Source organism: Apteryx rowi, unplaced genomic scaffold (genome assembly GCF_003343035.1).
Source record: "Apteryx rowi isolate R43461 unplaced genomic scaffold, aptRow1 scaffold_120, whole genome shotgun sequence".
NCBI lineage: Eukaryota > Metazoa > Chordata > Aves > Apterygiformes > Apterygidae > Apteryx > Apteryx rowi.
Window position 1 is genome coordinate 72,708 of NW_020447420.1, and position 12,600 is coordinate 85,307.

The 12,600-nt window shown below is 40.6% G+C and overlaps 1 long non-coding RNA gene across 5 annotated transcripts in view; it reads left to right on the forward strand.

Annotated features, from left to right (window-relative positions):
* The window catches only part of LOC112977593, a 36,330-nt gene that overhangs the window by 3,851 nt on the left and 19,879 nt on the right, over positions 1 to 12,600 (forward strand). For all 5 annotated transcript variants that reach the window (XR_003257565.1, XR_003257564.1, XR_003257562.1 and 2 more), the window contains 2 exons: positions 4,615 to 4,732; positions 12,226 to 12,291. This is a non-coding gene — a long non-coding RNA (uncharacterized LOC112977593). The remainder of the gene's footprint in view (positions 1 to 4,614; positions 4,733 to 12,225; positions 12,292 to 12,600) is intronic.

Here is a 12,600-nt window from a genome sequence, read left to right on the forward strand (position 1 = left end):
GCATTTAAATTCCCTGCTGTGAGCATCTGCTGATGCATAGAGTTGTCTAGGCGATTGAGCATAGAGTGACCTTGGAGCCACGTCCATAAATGCCCTTTGGGAGGTGATGCTAGAATGACTCCTGATTAGGTTTTTCAAATCTACTATCTGGCCAGTTTATCCCAGGTAGGGAAAAGAAAGCTGCAGTGCAGGTTTCATTCAGTTTCTATGCATGAGAAAGGGAGGTAAAATATTTGCTGAGATGAGGCTGAGAGCTGTGCTACTAGGAGCATTCACAGTGTGAGCAAAGGGTTTTTTGTCAATTCTTTTAAGAATACCGTAGAGAACTACTGTAGTTTTGGCACAGTTCTTGGCCAGAAAAGGAGGAAGTAGCCTAATACCCTTCTATGCCCTGAAGGCTTATAGTGGTTTAAAGTGGATTTTATGGTTATTTAATAACCGTGCACCAGTCTGAATGTATGGGAGGGAGGAGGAGGCTGAAGGCTGTTGCTTGCAGAGTAGTATATATCTGACCTCTCTGCCTGCCCAGGACATGGCAGGACTGCTGCAGAATCCCCCTGAGACTCACTTGTGGAAGAAGAGCCCATCTAGCATGGGGGGCAAGGATAGCATTTCGAAGAGAAGAAAACTATGCAGCTCCCTAAGGTGTTTTGCATGGCGTRGTTAAAAACCCAGCATGCCAGAGGGGCTATGGAAGCCTGTGCCAGACTTCTCTGAATTATGGATGAGATGTCTGCTTCTAGCACTGCCATGAACAGCAAACTGTATAGCTCCTGGGTGCCTTTAGTATAAGCATTGCACTAACAGACTGTTTTTAGAAACCACTAGGTCCCCAACAGCCTGATCAGAGCTCTTAATGTCTTTAGAAGTTGCAGTTGTTGCTCATATTCATGGTTAAAGTGAGGAGGCCAGGTAGTGTAATTGGGAAGGCCTAAATTTTGCCTAGATCTTCATCCATTTGCTCCCAGTGAGAGTCATCTCACCTACCAGAATACAGTGTATTCCTCACCTTTCACTTGAACGCTTCTGTCTCCTAAGCTGGGTGTGTTCTAGTCCGGCAAAGAATCTGTGATGAACCCTTTTCTGTACGGGTCAGCTAGCGCTGTGAGGGACAGATTGTTTTCTTAAACTGCCCTATCATGGGAATGGCTCATTGATTTCTGTGCCTTCCATCTCCAAATACAAAGCTGTTGTGTAGGAACAATCATCACATCCTTCTACCAGGTACAGCGCCGGACTCTCCCTTCGCTCTTGACAGCATGAAATGAAATCAGCTTGAATAAGATGTGCCGTTTGTGGTTGAGCCTGGCAAACTGAGCTCTTGGCTTTCTCTCCAAAAGCAGCTTTCTTCTGAGGTTGCCTAGAAATGGAGCCATCAGAGTCAGTTTGGAGTAGTTTCATGCAAGTTGGCTTAATCTTCTGGGTTTTGAAGCCTTTCATCTTAAGCAGTGTAAGGAAGGTTTTTGGAATAACTGTATTAATAGAAGATGGAGAAAGCTCTCTTCACACTTCCCCTAGTTGCAGGGATCTGGTCTCTGTCTTTCAGGTTTGTTTATTCACAGCCTATACTGAGGCACCCACAGATCTCTGCAGTCTGCAAGCTGCAGACACAGGAAGTTATGTAGCTTCAATATGTAACAACATCTTTCTCAAAACCAGRCTGTGCATTAAAACTAGGAGAACTGACCTGTATTTTGCAACTCGGATCTCTGTCCACATGCTTGCTCTGGGTTGTATGCAAAAGTTCTGTTACCACATCAAGTCCTGAGGTGTCACTAATGTAGGAGTTTGTCTGGAGCTCCTTTGCAGGGCAACATAATTTGATTTATGGAGCCACTGTTTATCGTCTTGCCCAGTGTTAGCCTTTCCTCTTCTGCTGTACTCAGTAGCCCCCCAGATTAAAAAACAAAAACAACAAACCCTCTTGAATAAATTATAACCAGCAGAGGGCTGAGTTTGCCTTTCCTGCAAGCAGGAAATCGCATCTTTGGCGTGTGTCAGCACCTGAGGAAAGGGCACTATAGGGAAATGCTATTTGTGTTGGGGTATGTGACCCTTTATTGAGATCCAAAGCCCTGCTTCGCTTTTTGCCTTGTGTTCATGCCTGGAGCGAGAAAGCCTCTCTCCGTGTTATTAAAATGAGAGTACACACAGGCTTTTTTTATACCTTTAAAAATAAATAAACGTGCTGGAATGTATAACCCAAAGTGAAGATGAATTCAAGGCCCTGAAAGCATCAGGATCTCCATTTTTTATTATTTATTTATTTATTTTTAAACTGAGCGTACCAAGGATTGGGGTGACAAAAGGGGAGGATGATTTACAGCTTAGCAAATGGGAAGGAGAAGAACTCTTTCTAGCTGACATGCTGGAACTCAATCCTGCAGGAAAGGACTGAAGTCAGCATTACATCGTGAGCAATTAAGTGAGCTGACATTTCTCTTCTTGCAGACAGAAAGGTGCTGTCTACAAAGAATTTGTGCTAACTTAGCAGGGGTGACAGTCATGGTGAAGAAGTTACTATACTGAAGGCTTGCTTGGTAAGGCTAGGTAGTACCAAGTAAATGGAAGTGCCAGTAGGGAGTTCTGCAGCAGCGATGGAGACTCCTTTAGCCTTTGGGAGACAAGGTGTTTGATGGTGGGACTGAAAGGCATGGCAATAGCTGTGTGAGACTACAGTCTGTGGCTTGAATTTAGACCACTGCATCTGGTATCCAGTGGACAGTTTTGTAATCTGGCCTCTTATGTGCTCTTTGTGGAAAAACAGGAATTGATTCCATGCTTACGTCTTTGCTCTGAGTGGCAGCTAAGAATTGTAACCCAAGTTACCAGTATCCTGTGGCAGGTAGGCCTGTGGTTCAGACTGTCAGTCATGTGCATATGGCTTCAAAAATCTAAAAGCTGAGATGAAAGCCTTCTATTCCCCCCCCCCCAAGGAAACCTGGTATCAACTGTCTCTAGCAGCCTTGTGGAAGGTGTCTGCCAGTCTGGGGAACATAGACATCCTTATGGTTGAGATAATATTAAAGAACTCTACTTTCACTCTCCATTAACTGCTTTTCTTTATTGTTTTGCAAGTCTCTTAAAATAGACCAGCATGAGGGATGGTTTCATGTTTGCTGTACACAGACCATAAGAATGCTTTTGAGTAAATAGGGGCCTTTGTCCACCCTCAGCGTCCCAAATGCCTGCTAGAAAGCTTTGCAGTGTTGCTGTTGGGATCTGTTCTTTATTCATAAGAAAGAGGAACTGGCACGTAGCTAAATCAGGCTGCTGAGATTTAGACACAGTAGGATGTGGAATTTACATTGTTGTGTGTTTATTACAAAGTGAGACTGTAGTCAGTTCTCTGAGTTTTTGGGCTGATTTACAGATGCATCAATTCTTTGCATGTGGAAGTGACAAGCTGGTTTGTTAGTTGCATGGACATCAGTCAATAAATCAAATTTTTCTGCTTTCTCTGTAATCAAATACACCCTTTTTCAAGGTAATGGCGGTCACAGTAAGATAAACTGGGCTTCCTGCTTGTTAAGCAGATGGTTCCCTCTGCCTGTATCCTTCATTGCTGTGCCAACATGGGATGTGGCTATAGCAGTCAAGCAACAGTGGGGAGGGACTGACTATGAGAGCAGGATCTTTTCTTTTTAATGCAGATTTCACTGTGTGCTTTCATCTGCAGGTTGATRGTGTTTGGATTTGAGGTGATAGAGAGACTGCATTATGCCCAGAAAAAGTAGACTTGACTTTTCAGGGTTGTTTGGTTTTTGTTTGGTTGGTTGGTTTTTGGTTTTTTGGTAGTATCAGAGAGTACGAAGGGTGCACAAATAGCAACTTCCTGTTTCTCCTAAGCGAGACACAGTGTTAACTGCCTGCAAATTTAGGTTAGGCACAGCAGGACAGGGATAAACCTCCAAGCAGGAAATGTGGGGCAGTTTTACAGTGAGGAGAGATGGACGTTCCAGCCTCCTTTATCACTCTGGAATCATTATKGTATTACTCATCCCATGCTTCAGTCTTTTATCTACACCTCCTTTCATTCCCGTGAGGCCACAGAACATCAGCAAGCTCCTGCAGTGGGCCCAGCTCATTTCACTTGTCTGTCACAGACCAGCAGTTACCAGACTGCTGCTGAAGAGCCATCAGCCTTCTCAAGACCTCTGAAATGATAATCATGGGGTAGCTTTCTGAACGAGCTCTTAATAAGCTAGCTAACATTGGGCATGTACATTGCTAAAGTATTACTCTGATATATTGGGTAAAACTGGCCTCTGTTTCAGCCATGTGTTAATGATGTTTCCTTAACTGACCATGGGCTAATTCTTTATGGATATTGTTTGCTAAATATTTGATGCAGCTCTGCATTTTAAATGAAACACAGTTTAGTTGGTTTTAGCTTAGTGCTCCCTCATTGGCTCTTATGTGCGTAACTGACTTACTTGCCTCACAGCAGCACACTCAGCTGGCTGTACGCTGTTTTGTTGCATGCACAAGTCTCACATTGAGTCCTGTTCCAATTGTCACATAACACTGAGCTGTGGGTTTCCAAACAACTAGTTTTATTGAGAGCGTGCACAGCTGCAGTCAGCTCACACTAGATTTTAATCCTTCTTCCAGGTTGATATCCTCTGAATTTGATTAATGACCGCTGCACTTACACCTCTTGGAAAAAAAAAAGCTGAATTCAAGACCAGGGAGAAAAAAAAAATCCAAAACCCCACTGTTCTAAGAAAAGGTAAGGGGATATGATAAAATGACTTCTCTGTGTTAACAGAATAGAATAAAATTGTATTCTGTAATTCCAGGGCAACAAGAAAAAAAATGGTGTGTTCCAGTAAATCATAGCATGAGTTGTGGCATTTAGGAAAAACAAGAACAACAAAATCACACAGGAGAATTCTTGAAGCATCCTCAACTTGTGCCTTAGATGTCCCTGAACAGGGAAGGTGCTTGGATGTATTTGAGACCTCAAAGGACAAACTGGGACCACAGGAATTTAACAGTGTAGGAAATACAGTGGAGTTGGGGGTGGGGGTGGGGGGGGAAGACAAGTTTGTGAGAGAAACTTTACTTCCTTCTGTGTATTTAATCTTTTAAGAAAATAGATGTCCAGTTTTTGTAATTAACTACCATGCTAGGAAATGCCCCATTTTCATTTTGGGTAAAACTTACCTTCCTGATTAATCTCATCACAGCTTTCTTTGGACTTTATTTTACTGCTTTCATTGGCTAACACCCAATGGTATTTACATAACTTCAGTGCTTAGCATGCATGTGCAAGAACTAGCCTTGTGTCCTCTATTCACCCAACCTTTGTGAAGGAATGCATGCCGCTCATTACACGCGGTTTAAATGTGGTTTGTGGTCCCTTGTCAGAAACAAAGTTTTGCTAATARTACCTCTGACAAAACAGAGCAATGTAGGGAAACCTGTCTCGCCTTTCTGCTTGAGCCTGTTACCTGACTAAAGCAGAATGGACTTCTGTGGCTTGGCTTCACCAGGCTCCAAAAAATGAAAGGCCAGTTTCTTCACTGGAAACAGCAACACCAACAAATCAAATCAGTTATAAGGACATAATGCCTGTTTACAGAGATAAGCCTTTATTGTATTCTGTTGGAAGCAAGCGGAACATGGTTAGGGTCTTATATACAGAGAAGTCCGTAGCATTAGGTTACAATCAGTGGCAAATGAACCAAGATTACAGTGCAGATATCAGTGTTGTGTACATTTAATAACAGCGGCTGGCATACAGACCATAACACAGAAGTCAAATGAAGCCAAGTATACAAGGTACAGCATCACATGAGGAAGCAACTTAATGTACAAAGAATGTTCCATTTACTTTACATTTGCAGGCTTTTTTGGCTAGTGAGTAGATACAGCCCACTTTAAAATTCAGTGTGCAGTTATTTTTCTTCCCACTCAACTGATACCAAAATAAGACACAGTGAGTATTCTGATTACACTTTTTTATGATACAACTAACTAACTAAGATTATTGCCAAATTGCTTTATTTGATGTTATGTTATTTACAGTATAGTTAGGAAAAGTTTCAACAGCAGTGTTTTCTATGAGCTACAAACCAGGAGAAATCTTAAATGTTTTGAAAGTATTCTGTAATTAGGCCACAAGGATCTTTCTACTTCACTCAGAAGTTTATTTCTGGGTAACTTCTTTTGAGAGCGCAACTTACTGGGAAGAAAGATGGAATCGTCCACCATATTACTCATTATGAAATTTGTTGATAGCGTTTTAAGGTTTAAATAGTTCAAAGGTCATATTTCTTATTCAATGCCATATCCAATCTTAGTGTAAAAATAAACACTCTATCCTCTGTGGATAAATAAACCCATCTGTTGGCTACAGGTCAGATCTCTCCAGTTGTGAAAGAGATTTAGAAAAATAGATTTTTTTTTTCTTTAATGCTTACTATACTGACCCACAAAGGAAAAGTGAAATTCATTCAAGTCTAGAAACAGAAATACAGTACAATTGATTTATAGAATTGCATTCCTTCCCCTCTACAAACTTGTTGAGCATGAAACACTGCCCCAAAGCACTGCCTCCTTTTCCTTTTTTGGGAAGTTATTGTCATCAGAAAAGTAACATTATACTGTATTGCCAGATTTCTGGTCTGCCTGCCAGCATGCAAACTTAACAAGGCTCTCCTTCCTGATGATTCTTTATTTAAAAATCCTTCAGATGGATTGGTGGTGGTAGTTTGGGTTATAGGACAGGGACACTTTAGCCCAAACTTGCACCAATTTTTTGAATTGATGAATTAGATGGAGACTGTTGGTGGGTGTTAGCTTACCCATGTGAAAAAAAAAGTTTGTAAATGATGAGTCGGACTCCCCAAACACCAGCTTTTCCTCAGACTTTCCAGTTGTGCTGCTCCTTTCCATAGTTCTCCTCATCGAAGGGCAGATATGTTTGGCAAATACAGGTTTCACACTCAACTTTGTCACTAAGAACTGAGCCAAACTTTAAAAAGCACATAGCCCAATGGGACTTACTCTGCCATATTATTTCAGTGCTTTATGACAGTCCCATCCACCCCCCCCTCCTCCCCCCAACAGTGTTGCTCTCTTCTGGAGTGCAAATGCCCCAGAATGATTCTGGGACAGCTGGAGGACAGGTGACATTCTGCAGCAGTAGTAGTAATTAAGCACCAGTTGTTGACCCCTGCAAAGGCTTGAGAGGAGAACAGAATTGCTTCGTAGAGAGCTTGTTGACCTAAAAAGCTTAGTTAGTTTGATCAATAAATATTGATTTAAGGTTAGGATCACAAATATGACACTGCATTTTGGAACTGGAAGACAGAGTCAGCTTCCTCCCTTTTCTGTCCAAAAGGAGACTAGCTTTAAAACATTTGTCCTTTAAGAGCCTTTGTGGTCTCTGATCTATAACTCATCAAGTGTGTAAGAACATATCTGCCCCTCTTTCAGTGAGAAGTAAATATGTAACTGGACAAAGCTTCAAGGCTTTTTTATTTTTTAAACATCTGTTCTGTGTCGTGTTGCCCCTGAAGGCATATTTACCAGGCCTAAATTACGCAGCATTGCCCAGAGAATGGCTCTGTATAGTTGAATATGCTGTCTGCAGCACAGCCTTTGTTTTCTTCCAGTTTATGTTTATTTCTATGCAATAGCTGTTATTAGAAAGCTACACTAGTCTTTATCCTGTAACTTTGAGCAGGGAAGCAATGATATTAGTTGGAAGAAAACAGGGGGGGAAAAAAAAAGTCCAACAAATTAGGAGTTTCATAACCAAATTCCTATCATCACTAAATTTTCAAAAGCTGGACTGCTCTGAATACTGTTCTTCAGCCCACTACAATTCTTTGAGCAGTATTACTTCTGCTTATGAACAGTTCTTTGTGGGAATAATGAATGAACAAGACTTTCCTACACTGACTTTGTTTTGCTTTGTTAGTGTACAGGATGCATTTACAGAACTACAAGATACATTAGGAGTGCAGAAATACACATATTTCCGTATGCATAGATCATTAAATTGTAACAGTGCCAGTAGTAATCCAAGACCTGCCAGGATGTTCTGTTCCTCTTAATTAAGCTTGATTTATATGTGCCTGTTGACTTAAGATGCAGTTAGTGTCCACTGCTGAGCTGACACAGGACCCTGAGTAACTGTATTGATTACGCTTACACAAGCTTGTGCTTTTCTAAGAACAGAGAAATCAGCACAAAGAAAATAAGTACATCAGGCTGTTTCCATGGAACACTGTTTAATCAACTTATTCATAGCAACTTCAAAGTATGAAGTCAAAACTTACCTTCTGCTCTACTCCTTTAGAAACAGATCAGTGCTATAATTAACTCCCTTCTAGCTTAAAAAAAATAGAAGTGGATAGAATGTCAAAATACACTTTTCTAATAGGATGAAGGTACTGTAAGTTTGTCATGACTAGTTATATCAGTATTAGTGAACTTTAATATGTACATAACAACATGCAGTTGTGGAAACAGCATCTGCTTTCCCTTGTTGCCACGCTGTTCTATTTAAAAGCAAGTGGTCTAGAATACTGTGGGCATTGTATAAATAAGTTACTAATATTCCTCTAAGGAAAATTATGAATATTCCTTTCCTTACTAAAATTTAATTGTATGCTATATACACTGCATAGAGCAGTCTTTCTATTTTGAATAAGACTGCATCAGGAAATACAGTTTGCTCACTGGATTTCTCCTGTTCCTCCTCTTCCTCTTGAAATCTTTCCATCCTATTCCTGGTTACTGAAGCAGAAGAAAAATGTAATCTGCTGCAGTAACATGACTGACAGCTTTTAGTCTGCTATATGGATAGCTTAAATCTCTTAGCTAATTTCTCATAAAATATTTAAAAAAAATTAGCAGGGTACTTAGCTGCTGGTTTACCATAATAGACATAAACCTCCTGTTTTTACCATACACTGTATTTATGGCCCTGGGAAAAGCAGTGTAACTTTTCCTCTGACTTCCTACCTGTGTTGCTCAGCCTTTAAGACTGGAGAAGAACATTCTAGCTTCATTTTTCTCTTCTGTCTCTGTCTGTCTGTCTGTCTGTCTCACCTCCATCTATTCTACTGCTAGACCAGATGCATGCAGCAAGCAAATGTGTTCAAGTAGAAGCTGTACTACCCCAAGCAAACTGCAGAGCAGCATAAGGAGCTTCTAGATCCAGGCAAGAGGCAGGAATGAGGCTTAAGTCCACATGCTGTCTTGGACTTAAAAATTAATAGCAGCTGTGACACATTCCAGCTCTCCTTTACCAATGGGTAGAAGATAGCCAATTACATCCAATTAATGCCTTTTAGAAGTAGTGGAATTTGTTCTAATAGAGATAGCAGCCCACATGTTTTCACAAACATCCACTTCTGGCCAGCTATAAAACATTTTGATGTTGTTTACTTACATAGCATAGAAGAGACTGTACCTTTAATTATCCTATTGCCACAGACCTTTGAAACTGGAAATCAGATCATTCAGTCTCAATCTGTGGTTAAAAATTTCATATGCTATTTAAATTCTTGCAACTCTTGTTTATCAATGGATTATTAATGAAACATGGAAGAGAGCTCCCCCACTGAGAAGGCTTCAGTTTTTGCTACAGTTTCTGTAGACTAGCTTGATGACTTCTTTTAAAGTACACTTAACCATTAAACTTCCTATGGTACAGTATACATGACATTAGATGTGCAGAGTTAAGGCACCAAATACAAGAAAAAACAGTATGCAAAATAAGAAATTATATTTAGAACTGCAGATTTTCATGTATCACAATCATCCAACTCCTGTTAAATATTAAGGTAAATATTTGGTCTGAATATTTCACACAGCCACAGGAATTGGAAAAAAAAAATCACTTTACTGAATTTAAACCTTATGCTGAGACGACCTGGCCTCTTAAAAAACTAACACAGCTAATTTTAGCAGGACAGTACATTGCCTACGCGTTACCAGACAGGCCTAGCAGAAGGGGCATCCCCTCTTCTAGAAGACCCCAGACTAAAGGAATAGGCATATTTGTCATTTTCATGTTCTCATATTATCTTAATCATCAATTACAGACGACTAACCAAATGAAGTGCTGAATCACTCCTGTTCCTATGAGCAGGAGGAAAAAAGAATGATGTTTCAGGGGCACTAAAGAATCTGCACTTTAATAGGTATGGCTTTAGATGAGACAAATTAAGCTAAGGAGGGACTAAAACATCCCTTTGTTTTGCTTTAAACAAGTCAATAAAGTATCTTATTTTTCAAGAGATTTATTCAACAGGAAGTTTAGAGAGGGCCCATGTCCTCTGAACATTCAAGCTGAGTTATGGGTTTTTAAGACAGTACAACTGCACTTAGCAGAACTCCTCCATGAGTCCAGCAGAACTCATTTTCATTCTTTTAATGCCAGAGAGGAGAGGTCCCAGTCTGCTTCAGGACTGAGAACAGCAATCTGAACTTTACATATTTCATTATGTATCCAAGACGATCTGTCATGACAGAGTTCTTGTGCTGTTTCCTAGAGCCTCAGGAAGTAGGAGCCTGTGACTTGGAACTCATCTGAAGCTGGGGGACATATTTTCCCCTTGATTAAGTAACAGGCAGCTTTTTAAGAAAACTTAGCTAAAGGCAATGAGTTCTGATACAGAATGATAACCTAATGAGCAAAAGAGGCAGAGGGAAACTTGCAATTATGTCTGATTAAGCACTGAAGTACTGTCTGCTTGCTCTTCATTTACACAGTTCTGGAGAGATGTTCAGGAATCTGACCTCTAGCCTGTGATGATCCGCAGGCTCTCAGAAGGGTAGATGTAGAATCACAAATGGAATCAAGGGACCATATGCTCTTAGACTGTTCCTTTCAGGGGATCAGTGACTGAAAATACAGCGACTGCCAGACTTGCTCTTTGAGGACATTGCTAGACTGGATCAGGGATGGTACATTAACTCCAAGATAGCAATAAATGCCAGCAACTCTAGAGGAAGGGCCAAGAAATTGATGTACCATAGTTGAACAGCCAAATGAGAGATTGTTTCCTAGACCAACTGAAAAATCTTCATGCTGCTACTCCTTCATTTTCTGCTTCCTAATAATGCAAGGAAGTTGTGGTCAGGGAAATTTTTTCAATAGTCAGTGAAAGGCATAACCCTCAAATAATTTTAGAGCTGTACACCTTTGCCCAATTAAGCTCTTTCAGTGGCTAGAGGGCATAGTCTTTTATTATGACACTTTTTAGATCCTTTTCCTGCCAGAAGGCAAGTGTTCTTAAAGAAAGAATCCTAGCCCTCTCTCCAGTGAGCAAAGATACCAAGATAGTTGTTGCAGATATTTGTAACTGACTGGAAATAATAGTCTCTTGGTGCATTAAGAAGTTAAAAGATTTGTAGGAAAACTTTTTGTTTCCCTGAAGCTCTTCATAGGTTGATTACAAGTATTGAGAATCTCATATCAGAAATATCTGTATGTTGTAGAAGTACTGTATTTTGAGAGAATTGGTTATTTACTGGGAAGCTAGAAGGAGATCAAAAAAGATAAGGGGGAGGGGAGAAATTTGCAGGAAAAAAAGGCATTTAATTCCAGGGAAAGTCCTGTCAGCARGGCTTACAGCACATTAAGTGGGAGCTATGACAATTGCTGAATCATCTAATTAACTCATATTGGCTGCATGACAGCAAATTAGACAGATTAGGAACCACCTACCCAGGAACTAAATCGCCTTTGTGAGGGTTGGATTGTGCACTGTTTCCAACAGAAATTGCTTGGGCAACAGAGGCCGCATGTTACACATTCACTTCATGGGTACAGGCTGGCCTCCCTCTATCCGGGTGGCACGATGCCCAGGAATAAGGTCACTGTATTCCAGCTCCTGAATGTGTGTTTAAGGGATACAGCAGACAGCAAGCATTGGCAGAGAGAAGACGTGATGGCAAAAAGCATCATTTACCATGCTTTTTGCTAGCCAAGCCCTTTCACAGTCACTCACTCTTGTGCTGCAACACAATCGTTCAAGCAGCAAATGGTGATGGAATTAAATCTCAAAAAGTTTGGGAAGATTTTTATATGTTATTTGTATCACAGTTAAAACAACTTTAGCACAAGACAGCACTGTCCTTCCAAACCAATCTGGTTTCCTTAAAACTAGATAGGATGTGCCTGGAGAAATCTCTCATGGCTGGAGAAGCAAGACTTTAGTTACCTCATCAAATAACTTATTCCTTTGAAATTCACAGCTTCAGATCTAGGAAGTGACGCACGTTCCAGCTGAGGCTCACCCACCAGGAAGGACAATGCCTGAGGTATGATTAGCAGTGTACAGCACTTAGGGGTTTCCATCYGGAAAGACTGCTTTTTAGAACTTCAGTTCACCATCACAGCTGGTGAAGCAGAGGTGCCAACACCTGATTTGTATCATGTGGCTGATGTACCAGGTGTTTCCTAAAGTCATGTGCTGATAGATTTTTTTAAAAAGCTTCTGTTTATCTTTTACCTATTTTGAAATATGAAGGAAAACACTGTTTCTAGAATGTATGACCTCACAGCAAGGTCACATCATCACTGCTCTTAAAACAGTACTACAGCTGCACAAGAAATCAACTGGGATTAAA